The 12,796-nt window shown below is 46.0% G+C and overlaps 1 protein-coding gene across 1 annotated transcript in view; it reads left to right on the top strand.

Moving 5' to 3' along the window:
• The window catches only part of USP10 (ubiquitin specific peptidase 10), a 285,739-nt gene that overhangs the window by 170,238 nt on the left and 102,705 nt on the right, over nt 1–12,796 (top strand). The window lies entirely within an intron of this gene.

The raw sequence follows: 12,796 nt of genomic DNA, 5'->3' as shown, positions 1-12,796 counted from the left end.
AGAAATGCAGTCTCCAGCATAGGCTGTAAAGAGTGCTAAAGTGAGATGTAAGCAGCAGCCTTCTTGTAAATCTTAGTTTCCATGAAACCTTAATGTTTTGTACCTGGTTTTATCCATCTGGCTTGACGTGCGCGGTAAAAAGTTTTTGGCATCACTAAGTCTGCCATTTGTTCTTCCTTTTTTATTGGAGTTACCTCCACACAGCCTATTTGCATAGTGGCCGTAGTGACTGTTTGCTAAGTGCTCTTAAGGTGCAGAAAGTTGTCCTGGAATAATAAGTGTGGCATCTGGCTTACAGATAGGAGCTGTAAATAAAAGTATGTTTGTCTGCCATACAGGAAGACTGTCGGTGCATGGAGAGAGCATCTCATATGGAAGTGTGGTGGCTTCCTTCTTGGTCGTCAGCGCCAGCAGGGGAGGAGAGCAAGCACCTTCCTCACCTCCCCTGTGTTTGACCAGGGTAGACCCTCTTCATGCCCCTGGGATGCCCAGGCATTCTCTCTTCAATGGTTGAAGGTGAAGCGTTCAGCTTGTAGGTTGTCCATCACTACTTGCTTGATGTCGAGAGATTCTTCACTGTCCAGTTCTCTTGCTGTTTGGTGTTTAAGTATCCCCTGGGGGTTTATTTTGAACGGCTTTGAAGTTGAGGTTTCATTCTCTGACATAGTGACATTCCTTAAAGGGGATCAGGACAGTTCCCTGGCTACAGCAGAAGATCTACAGGTTTCCCAGCACCTAGATGTTACATCTATCCTAAAAATGATGAAACTGCCGCCTGTAAACCTGTTTGGGTGTTGGCATTGCCTGCTTTGCCTCTCCCTTTAGTCCAATAGTAACAGATCTCAGCAAAGTCAAGAGGGGTGTAAGTGCTGCTTTGAAAGATCCTCCAGAAGGAAGCAGAGGATCACCACGCCTGTGATCACCCAGAGGACTGGCATTATCTTTGGAGATATGGGAAAGAATGATATTTATTAAAAGAATAGAAGTTCATTCCCTTCGGGAAATACCAAGGTTAGTGCCTCCAGTAGGCACTCTCGCTCATTCTAAGCCTTCCACAGACGTTTTGTAACTCATGACGCTACCTATAGATGATACGGGCAGATTCACCACTAGGATGCTACCATTTAGAATTTTTTTTTTTAATGTAATGTGATTACTTTTTGAGAACCAACATACAAAGTGACAAAGAAGCGCATTGTTGAGGCCGACCCCTCTGTGTATGAGGTGTCTGAACCTTTTGATACATTGGTCCTGAAGCTTCACACCAGACCGGTTGTTGCTTTAGTCCTTGGTTTACTTGAGTAGACTATAAAAGCCTTCTGTATTCCTTTCTGCCAAATCAGTTTAAATAAAACCTAGCAAAAAGGACAAACCCTTTTAACAGACCCTTTTCTTTCTTCTCCGAGACACTCCACTCCAGGACTCTTGGCTGCTAAACAAGGCTGTGTTGTCTGCCATTTCCTTCTCTTCCTTCTAAAAATGAGAGGTTAAAGATTGATTCTTTGGGGCGAGGATATGTACGAATTCAAGGTATAATTGCTAGTGGATAGCTCTTTCTCTTTTGGGCAGATGTTCCTGTACCCGGTGAGTTCCCATGGAGAAATCTGTGGAATTTTGAGTGAGAGCAGATAGAACTTCAAAGAAGCAACGAAAGAGAAAGTGTCCACTTCAAACCACCTTACCAGGGCTACTGAGAGATACTTACTGCTTTGGACTTTCATTGAGATGTCACTCTTGACTACAACTAATCACACTCTAAAACTAGTTTCTTGCTTTTCTGCTTGAAGAAAAAGTTGACATACATGCATGTCAGTGGCTCTGCAGAAAGGAAATCAATTTCTAAAGATCCTGGTTAAGGCCCTGGGGGACTGGAAGAGCTAAATATGTGTACACCACTTAGTTAAACTCCAAAAACGTGTGCTTCCCAACTGCATTACATAGCTGCAGTCCCTTGAAAACAAAATTTCCTGTGTTCTGCTACTTCCATCTGCACCTCATTGTATGTGGTGGTGCACGAGAGATGTATTACTTGAGATAACTTACAGGTGAATTTCTAATGTTTTGTATGTTTAAAATGTGAGCCTAACTGTAGGAAAGACCCCTATTTCTGGCATGGTTACCCCCCACTTTTTGCCTGATGTCAGTGTGCTTAGACTGTTTTCACTGGGATCCTGCTAACCAGTACCCCAGCGATTATGCTCCCTCCTCCAAATTTAGTTGCTTTGGTACTTCTTACACCCCATAATTGGCATACCGGTGTGCCTGTAGTATATGGTACTTGGGTACCCATGGCATTGGTACACCAGAGGTCCCACATGGGCTGCAGCATGTATTATGCCACCTATCGAAGCCCATGCAAACTCTGTCTGCAGGCCTGCCATTTGCAGACTGCGTGAAAAGGTGCATGCACCCTTTCACTACAGGTCACAAGAAGTCACCCCTATCGTAGGCCCTTTCAGCCTAAAGGGCAGTATGGAGGTCCCTGCATGTGTGGGCACCCCCGCATGAGCAGAGGTGCCCCCACGAACGCCATTTCCAATTCCCTGGACTTCATAAGTGCGGGGAAGCCATTTTAGCTATGTACTGGCCACTGCCTATGGTCCAGCGACATAATGGTAACTTCAAACCTGGGTATGTTTGGTATCAAACATGTCGGAATCATACCCCAATACTGATTCCAGTATTGGTGGCATGATTTCATGCACTCGGGGGGGTTCCTTAGAGCATTCCCCAGTTATGCTCCTGCCAGTCTTCCAGGGTCTGCGGGCAGCCTGCGCTGCTGCAGCCCCTCAGATATGATCCTGCCCTCCTGCTACTTGACCAGCTCAAGCAGGCACAGCAGAACAAAGGATTTCCTGTAGGAGATAGGTGCAACCGCCTCTTCTTTGGAAATAGGTGTTACAGGGCTGGGGAGGGGTGGCCTCCCTCACCACCAGTTTGCTTTGATGGGCACATTTGGTGCCCTCCTTGCATAATGTAGTTTGCACCAGTCCAGGGACAACTGGTTCCTGCTCTGACCCGAAACACACAAAGGAAAGGGAGTGTCCACTCCTCTGTCCAGCATCAACCTAGGGGTGGTGCCCAGAGCTCCTCCAGGTGGCCACTTGTTTCTGCCATCTTGGAAACAAGATGTGCAGAGGCCTCTGGGAGCATCTGACTGGGTAGGCCAGGTAGGTGATGTCATAGACCCCTCCTGATAGGTGGTCACTCCAGAGAGTGACCAAACCCCCGATTTGGTTTATTAGGGACTCCCTTGAGGGTGGGGTCCCCAGATTCGTCGTGCAGGATTCCATCAGGACCCCTCTGCCAAGACCTCTTCTGCTCCTGGCCTCCGGAACCGCTGCTGGCCAACACAGGAACCAAACGACTGCAACACCTGAGAAGACTTCTTGCAACATTGTTCCACGGCTCCTGTCAGAAATCTGGAATATTTCCACAGCTGTGCATTCTCTGGGGTCAGCAGACATCAGCTGCACCAAGAGGCAAGAAGAAATCTCCCTCAGAGTGGAGGTGTCACTCCCCTGCATCTGCAGGCACCTAAGGTAATGACGGCTAGCTGGTGGGATCTTCTGTCCTCCAGATCTGCAAAGATTCTCCAACACAGGTGGTGATTCTGAGGGATCCCCTGGGTCCTCTGCCTTCCGTCCAACATGGGAGACGATGAGCCCTTGCATCTTCCATCGGGATAGAATCCCTGGGCACCACAGCTATTGCAGCAACCAAGGCTTGTTGACGCCTTTTCAGAGGGATCTTTTGTCTTCAAGTAGCCTTGGCTCCCGCACTCTACCTCTACAAGGACAGTCTCCTCTCTGCTGCTCCAGCAATGTGGGACTCCTCTTCAGTTGTGCTGACTGGGCCTTACTGTGACTTACGGTGCCTGCTGCCAGTGGGTTGCTTGTGGGGGCTCTGACTGCTTATACTGGCTCTCCTGTCTTTTGAGGGTCAGCTTGGACTCTCATTCAAGGGTCGAGTCTCCCACGACGTGCCTGGTCCTCCACAGCTCTGCAAACTTTCTACAGCTCCTCTTGTGCTCATTGGCGGCCATTCTGACCACTGACCCATTTACAATCTGGCGGCCGTCGAGGGACAGCCTGTAGGCAACTTCAGGTACTCCTCTGCAGCTCCTGAACCCCGCAGCTGGACTTCATCTATCTCCTTCAACCTTGATCTTTAGCTACAGAAGGGTGGGCATTGGCTCCTGCCTTACCTGAACACTCCTGTGTGGACTGAACTCTGTCCCCTTCTTTTGCAGGTCTTCCTCACCTGAAATCTTGGAATCTGCCCTTGGGTTCCACTGATCCCTTCCTGCAATCTCCAAATGTGACGTCCATGTGTTAGCCTATGGGAAAACCGGGTAACTTACCTCTCTGGACCTGGGTGCTGGAAATGTTCTAGATACTTACCTTCTGGGGTTCACTCTATCCCAGTGATTGTCTAACTACACCATACACTCTGGTGGGGGTTACCCATTCGCAATCCATTTATTTTAGCATATAGTTTGGACCCTCTATAGGGTTCTTGCTAATTTGTTATTCCTAATTACTTACCTGTGGGAAGTATACCTATGGTAGTCTAGTTTGACGTGTTTATAATAAAGTACCTTTATTTTTGCAACACTCTGTGGTTCCTTTCGTGTGTTATAAGTGACTGTGTGACTTCTTCAGTGTTGCAAGTGCATCACATGCCTTCTAGATTTGGCTGCTCACCACAGCGAGCCCTGGCTGCCTAAACGCTGTAACGCACACTAATAGGGGTTTGCTTGGTCCCAGTTTAAGGTGTAACACCATAGGTGTCCACCACACACTGGGCCAGCTTCCTACAATAATGTCCCTGTAACGTGTGTGTGTGTGTGTGTGTAAATGTACACACACACACACACACATATATATATGTACAGCACCCCTTCCTACCCCCCGCAAAAAAAAAAAAAAAATGGGATTGTTAGTTCCCTGATACAGGATGGCTTCGCCCAATGAAGGAAAGTGCTTCATTTGCAATAGTGATTAGACCTGCAGCTGAGGTCCTGGTGAACCTACAGTTACCTTCTTTTGAAGTCAAAACAAGTGTCCTTTATTGGGAACCAAATGTTGTTAGGCCAGCTGCATATAGATATCAGTCAGTGATTTCTGCCTATTAGTCTATCATACGCATGCCCTCTGAGACCAGGCCAACAAGTTCTTGCTGGCGGTCCTGGAGGAGTTTTGAGTCTCTCTGGCTTAATCCTTTCAGGGCGGCAAGGATCCTACCAAATATGCAGCTTGGGCTGGCCTTGACACTACTGATTGCTTGGAGTGAGTGGTGGACACTAGTCTGGTGCTCCATTGCAAGTTGTAGCTGCGATCCACAGACTTTTCTTTGGATATGCAAGCATACCTTATTGAAAAATCTTTGGATGGGTACTGCCTCTTTTGGCACAAAGACTGAATCTTCCCTTGAATGCTTTAAAGAAACCCAAAGGATTTCACGTTCCTTTGGCCTTTCCACACATGCTCGACAGTTTCCTCATCAATTTGCCTCTTACAAGGTTACTCCAGGTGGTTGGCGTATAGACAACGCCAGGCTCCACAACCAATGCAGCAGTTAACCCAGTCCTTTTCTGTCTGTGAACAGTTTTAAAGCAGACCTCGCTCTGGTCACCAGGGACACTGTTGTTCTCAGCCCCGACGTCCCTGTATTTTCATCCCCCTCGAGCCACTTTAGTTTGCCCTCCGGAGCGCACCACCACCTTGTGGGAGGTAGTAACCAACATTTTCTCCCAAGCTGGTAGTTTGTGACATCTGCTGAAAGGATCCTCCAGATCTTCCACCAGGTGTATGTCCTCTTGTTTCTTTCTGACCCACCTTAGCTTCCTTCCACATCAGAACGGCTTTCAGAGGAACACATTTCCATCTTGCGGCAAGAAGTGCAGGTGCTACTGGCCAAAGCGGCCATTGAGAGGGTGCCAGTCTCAGAAGTATGGATGAGTTATTCCCTTGTGCTGAAGAGCCTCTGAATGCCTTCCTATGGAAGGACAATTTCAAAATGCTCACACTGGCCAGAGTTCTATCTGCCTCGGATCCAGGCAGTTAGTTGCCTTGGATCTGTGGTTCAAGGTCGGCCAGGAGCATTTTTTTAGTCTGCTGTGCTCTTCTTTGGCCTTCTAAGTGCCTTTGGGGTGTTCACAATAATGATGGCTGTCGCTGACGTCTTCTGAGGTTGGATTCCAGTTTTCTACTACCTCGGTGACTGGCTGTTAAAGGCATGCTTGCTGCAGTTGTGGACTACCTCCAGACAACAGCAAAAATCCTGTGATTGTTGGGGTTATTGATCAATAAGACAATATCACCCCTTCGTAAAGGTTTCCTTTTATAGGAGCTGGTCAGGACATGCTCAGTTTAGGGTGTTTCCTTTGTTGCCATGAGTCCAAGACATTCGGGCTATGATCCTGATGTTTCAATCTTGGATCTCTACAACAGCATCTCTCTGGCTTCTTGGCCTACTCCTCCTGCATGCTGCTTGTCTTCTTCCCCAGGTGTTTTATGCAGGCTCTACATCGGGATCTGTAGTCTGTGGGACCAGTGCCAACAAAATCTTTTGGATGTCATCCAGGTTTTGGAGGAGGCTGCACAAGATCTGCAGTGGTGACTGCTCATTTGGAACCTGACCAGTGACAGACCCTTCTCCCTTCCCCACCCAGAACTGACCGTGACTGAGGTGTCCCTGCTGGGATGGGGAAGTCATCTGAGAGAGCTGGAGATCAGAGGACTCTGGTTTGTGGCAGAGACTTGGCTCCACTTAAATCTGGTGGTACTGCAGGTCATGAGCCTGGCGCTGAATGCCTTCCTACCATTCTGGAAAAGGTTGGTGCAGGTTCTCATGGACAATGCTACTGCTATGTGACACTGCAATAAGCAGGGTGGTTTGGGGTTCTGTGCAAGAGATGATGTGCCTCTGATGTTGTCTGGAGCATCAGGGCATCTTCCAGGTTGTGTGCCACTTGGGGTGATCTTTATGCAGCAGGGCAGACGAGCTCAGCCAGCGACGGCTGGCAGATCACAAATGTCTATTGCACCCCGAGATGGGTATCTTTCGACTGTGTGGAGAGAGATGGTTGGTCTGTTTGCCATTGTGGGAAGACGCCTTGTGCAATTTCGTAACAATGCTGTAGAGCAAATAAGACCTGGCTAGTGTGCCCTTTTTTCCAGGTTAACTAGGGTTTGCCAGCTGCCGGCATTCCTAAATATTTACAACTATTATACTACTACTAATTGGGACTGACCATTATATGCCTCCCCCTCCCTGTAAATGCATAAATGACTGATTGGCCCTGACTAACTACCAGGCTGTATAACATCCCTAATTTCCCTAAGGTTTTCTTGAGTCTTTGCCCAAACCACCTACGGTAACAGATGTATAGGGACACACTGACATTCCATTCCCCCTCATCCCAGACCTGGACCAAGCCACCATGCATATCCATGCTTGATTGCCAATGTGAACAATAGCAATGAAACATGACACCCCTGACACATGCTTCTCTCTCTAGGGTGTTGAGGGCGACAGGACACCATTGATGAATGCTTTCACCATGAGGTCCGTGTACAATAGCTTAATATACCTGGGGTCTGTTGGTCCTAAATTTGAGTGTCACAAAACTTCAGATAGATGGCCTTCTTTTGGGGTGAGGGCAGGGGCAAATAGTCACAGTGCAGGGTCCTCGTTTGGGAATCTGCTTTTGGCTGATGGCCTTCTGCTGGAGGGTCTTGTTTAGGAGTATGGCTGAATAATTGACCTACATGTAAAACAAGCATGTAAATGTTTCTGCATAGAATAGGTTACCTTTGATACCCAGGTGGTGTGTTGAAGCATTATCACCACCAGGAGATGTATTCTATGATATTTCAGTAATGCCCTTCACTTGATTTGTATCATTCAGTTAATTCATGTTCCATGATATAATAGTACTTTGTGTCTATAATCATAGCGCTTTGTGCTTTAAGTAATCTTCATCCCAAGGTTTAGTGTGCTTGTGACTCTAATGAATGTAACACTAAAACATGGTCTCACAACAGCCGACCACCCCACACTTCAATTCCCCCTGAAGTATCTGTTTGCCCAGTCCTGTGTCTGTACAGTAATAAACTAATGTTAGACTTTTCATCCTTGGCGTGGTCTCCCTTAACTTTTTGCCTCTGTTCCCCAGGTTATTGATGTGTGCTGGACTCTGATTTTGCTGTTTTTGTTACTCTGGGCACTTTACCACTGCAAACCAGTGCTAAAGTGCAAGTGCTCCTGTTTAAAATGTGTACGTAATTGGTTCTCCATGATTGGCATATTTGTTTTACTGTTAAGTCCCTAGTAAAGTGCACTAGAGGTGCCCAGGGCCTGTAAATCAAATGTTACTAGTGGGCCTGCAGCACTGGTTGTGTCACCCACACAAGTAACCCTGTAATCATGTCTCAGACCTGTCACTGCAGTGTCTGTGTGTGTATTTTTACACTGTAAATTCGACTTGGCAAGTGTACCCACTTGCCAGGCCTAAACCTTCCCTTTTCTTACCTGTAGGGCACCCCTGAGGTAGGCCCTAGGTAGCCCCAAGGGCAGGGTACAGTGTATGGATAAGGTAGGACATATAGTAATGTGGTTTATATGTCCTGACAGTGAAATACTGCCAACTTCGTTTTTCACTGTTGCAAGGTCTGTCTCTCTCATAGGATAATATGGGGGCTACCTTTTAAAAATGATTAAAGTGTAGATTCCCCTAGAGAGTAGATGGACATGTGGAGTTTGGGGTCCCTGAACTCACAATTTAAAAATACATCTTTTAGTAAAGTTGATTTTAAGATTGTGTGGTTGAAAATGCCACTTTTAGAAAGTGAGCATTTTCTTGCTTAAACCATTCTGTGACTCTGCCTTGTTTGTGGATTCCTTGTCTGGGTCTGTTTGACAGTTGGGTTGTTCTTCACCTCACACTAGACAGTGACACAAAGGGAGGTGGGGTGTAACCTGCATTTCCTGATTAGCCATCTCTGCTAGGAGGGAGGGGTGGAGTGGTCACTCTCATCTGAAATGACTGTGCTTGCCTCTGACAATGCAGACTCCAACCCCCTGGTGTGTGTCTGAGGCCTTGCCTGGGCAAGGCAGGATTTCACAAGTAGGTGTGAGTCCCCTTTGAAGAAAGGTGACTTCAAAGACTAAAATGGGTATAAGAAGGGCACCCAAATCTACAGACTTTAGAAACACTTCTGGAACCAAGAGGAACCTCTGCCTGGAGAAGAGCTGATAGCTGAGGAAGAATTGCTGCCCTGCCTGTGACTGTGCTTTGTGGAGCTTTCCTGCAGTGCTGCTTCTGCCAGAGTAAAAGGGCAAAGACTGGACTTTGTGTGCCTTCCATCTTGTGAAGAAAATCTCCAAGGGCTTGAGTTAGAGCTTGCCTCCTGTTGTTTGATGTCTCAGGGACAGCAAAGACTTCTCTCTGCCAGCACCTGGAGTCTCTGGAGAGACTCATGCTCTGACAAGTGGTGCCCTATCCAGTCCCTGGGCCCTTGAAAGGAAAGCTGGTAGAAATCCAAGGAAATCGACTTCGGACGACTCCGGACCGACGCCGTTGCTGAATCCGGTGACGCCGCCTGCACCCGACGCTGTAACCTCCGCTGGAACGCGACGCTCTTCGCAGGCCTGATGCCGCCGCAGCCCCGCTGAAGTCCGCGACTCCGTGGAAGTCGCCGCACCACGTCGTGACCGACGCCGCTTGAAGTGCGTGGACTCAACGTTACGCACAGACGCCGCGATCCCAGACTTCGCGCATCGGCTTGTTTTCACTCTTCACCAAAGGTACTGTACTTGGGGGTCTACACGACTCCGTGTCGGCGCTGCTGGTCTCGGCTTGTTGGGAACGACTCCGTCACTACGCCATGTTAACATCTCATCAAAGCATTTTTGTTTCTAAACGCAATTTTTGAGTTTAATCTTTAAAAATTCATAACTTGACTTGTGTATGTAGGATTTTTGTCGTTTTGGTCTTGTTTTGTTTAGATAAATATTTCCTATTTTTCTAAACCTGTGTTGTCATTTTGTAGTGTTTTCATTAAGTCACTGTGTGTGTTGGTACAAATACTTTACACCTATCAATCTGAAGTTAAGCCTACTGCTCTGCCAAGCTACCAAGGGGGTAAGCAGGGGTTAGCTGAGGGTGATTCTCTTTTACCCTGACTAGAGTGAGGGTCCTTGCTTGAACAGGGGGTAACCTGACTGTCAACCAAAGACCCCATTTCTAACAACTAACATTTAGAATAATCCAGTATCTGGCTTATTAAATACTACAGGGGTAGAGGTGTACTGTCCTGCACTGACTTCCCCCTGTTCAGACTACATTCCATGACGTCACTATGATTAGTTCTGCATTGTGTCCCAAACATAGAATATTCCCTTGCATCTGCTTGGATCCCTGAACACCCTATGTTCAAATCTTAAACTTATTTTCAGTAGGAGGTAATATCTCAGGTCTCTTATTGTAGAGTTACCTCCAATAATGCATGACAGGTCTGCTTTTTTGCCTGACATTTTGTCTTAAAAACTATTAAACAATGTTAAAAGACCACAATGCAGCACCTGGCTACAAGGCGACCATTAGGTTAACATTTCTTTTGAGAACCTGCAGAGACAGAAGATTAAGTTTAAACAAAAAAAAAAGAAGGGGGGACTGTTTGGTCAAGAGTTCACCGGAGTGTAATAAAAAATACACTGTTACTTTAAGGAGCCAGAAGCTTTCCTTTCCAGCATGCACTGTACTGGCTGTTTGCCTCAGTTTTTTTTTTTTTTCTAGCTGATGCTGAAAGGATCTTAGAAACACTCTCTGGGTTACTTTACACAGTTTATTCTTTAACATTTCAGTCTGAAAGTTAATTTCTTACCTCATTCAACTTTGAGGTTTTATTACATTTGTCACCATTTTTTTTGAACAAATGTGGTGATTTTGTTTGTTTTTTTCAGAATGCTTTTACCTTTTGTGAAGTGCCCTGCATGTAGGCAAAAGAAAGTCCTCTTCAGGCCCACATTAAGCATGTGGTCTGACTGCTTCTCACTCAGTTAATGAATGTGAGTTTTGCCCAGAAATTTCTGAGCCCTGAAAGATCGGGCAAACTGCAGAACCTATGCCAGGAGGAAGAAAACAAAGAAAAAAGACAGACAGGACTCCTTCTTCTGGAACAAAAATCTCTCACTCTAAGAACTGCCACAGAGGAAGATCCAGTGAGAGAAAACAAACTCCTTCATCCCATCATTCTCGGTATTCTCACCAGTTTAGACACCGGTTGACGTAGACTTGCTTGCCATTGAAGAGCACGACGCCAGCACCATCTCCGCCGACTCCTCCAGCACCACGAACTTCATCTACTGGGATCGCTGAACACTATCTTCAAATCTTGAGAATCATTTTCAGTAGGTGGTAATACCTCAGTTCTCATGTTAGTTACCTCCAATAAGGCATAACAGACCTGCTTTTTTGACTGAAAATTTGTCTAAAAAAATCTTAAACAATTTAAAAAGACAACATGGCAACCATGAGTTTAAACGAAAAAATATTTCCTCTGAGAACCTACAGAGAGAAAATGAAGTAAAAAAGGGGTGCCCTGTCAGATCAAGGGTTCACTGAGTCAAAGAAACAAATACACTGTTAGACTAAGGAGCCAGAGGCTTTCCTTCCCAGCATGCTTTGTACTGGCACTTTGCCTCACAGCCTCTATTTTTGAATGGCGTACAACATGTAGAAAGTATGATTTCTTTGTAGGATCCTCACTGATAGTCATTAACATAGAATAGCAAGAATATCCCGAACTTGCAGATCTCAATGCAATATGAAACATAACACTGATCTTGAGTTTAGGAAAAAAACAGGCGTGAGGCAAGAAAAAAATGCTCTAATTAAACAGATTTCTCAGAGCTGCCTGGTCTAACAAAGAGTCTTACCTCGAGTCTTCATCTAAACAGTAGTGTTTAGTAAAAGTGTGAACAGACTTCCATGTGGCTGCTTTACAGATTTCTGTACCTGGAACATTTGTAATCTAGGCGAGAGAGAGGTAGCCTTACTACGTGTAGGACAGGCTCTGGGTGTACCTGGAGGTTTGTTAGTGAACTGTAACAGGATATACAAGAAGCTATCCTTCTGCCTAGTCTGTTTTGCCAAAGCCATACCAGTTCTCAAGGGTCCATAGTTTATGAACAACTGTTTAGTTCTACAGATTTCTTTAGATCCATCCAAATAAAACTTTAGAACTCTCTGTACATCTAAAAATAGTTATTTCTGCTGGTGAAGAGGGATTATTTAAAAAGGTTGGCAGTGGAATTGTTTGAGTAATGTGAAAATCTGAGACAACTTTTGGTTGAAAAAAGGGTCTGTTCTCAAAACTACTCAATTCTTGTGAAAAATAGTGAAAGGCTCCACAGAAGATAGAGCTTGCAGCTCACTAACCCTTTGTGCTGATGTAGTAGCTTTCAGACCCCCTACATTCTCCTGTGTAGTGACCAAGCTGTCTCCCCGGCCTCAATAGTCTCATTAATGCTAGTATAGTTATGTTAAAAGGCCAGGCAGCACCCAGTTCCTCCAAAGTGTAAAGTACCCATTATGTCCCATACAGGTCTGCTCAATTAATGATCTGTCTTTTCTTCTACAAGAGGTCCAGTTGAAGTCTCTTGGTTCATCACAGGTGGTTTTCATTTGCTTCTGTTGATGGATTCAGATCTAATGGGTATTTTGCTAGGCCCTCAGGCAGTGTCTAAGTCACCTTTGGGGGGGATGTGTTCTTAAGTCCTGGCTGGT

This window comes from Pleurodeles waltl, chromosome 12 (assembly GCF_031143425.1).
Source record: "Pleurodeles waltl isolate 20211129_DDA chromosome 12, aPleWal1.hap1.20221129, whole genome shotgun sequence".
In the NCBI taxonomy this organism is placed as follows: domain Eukaryota; kingdom Metazoa; phylum Chordata; class Amphibia; order Caudata; family Salamandridae; genus Pleurodeles; species Pleurodeles waltl.
This window is presented reverse-complemented; position numbering and strand designations above follow the sequence as displayed.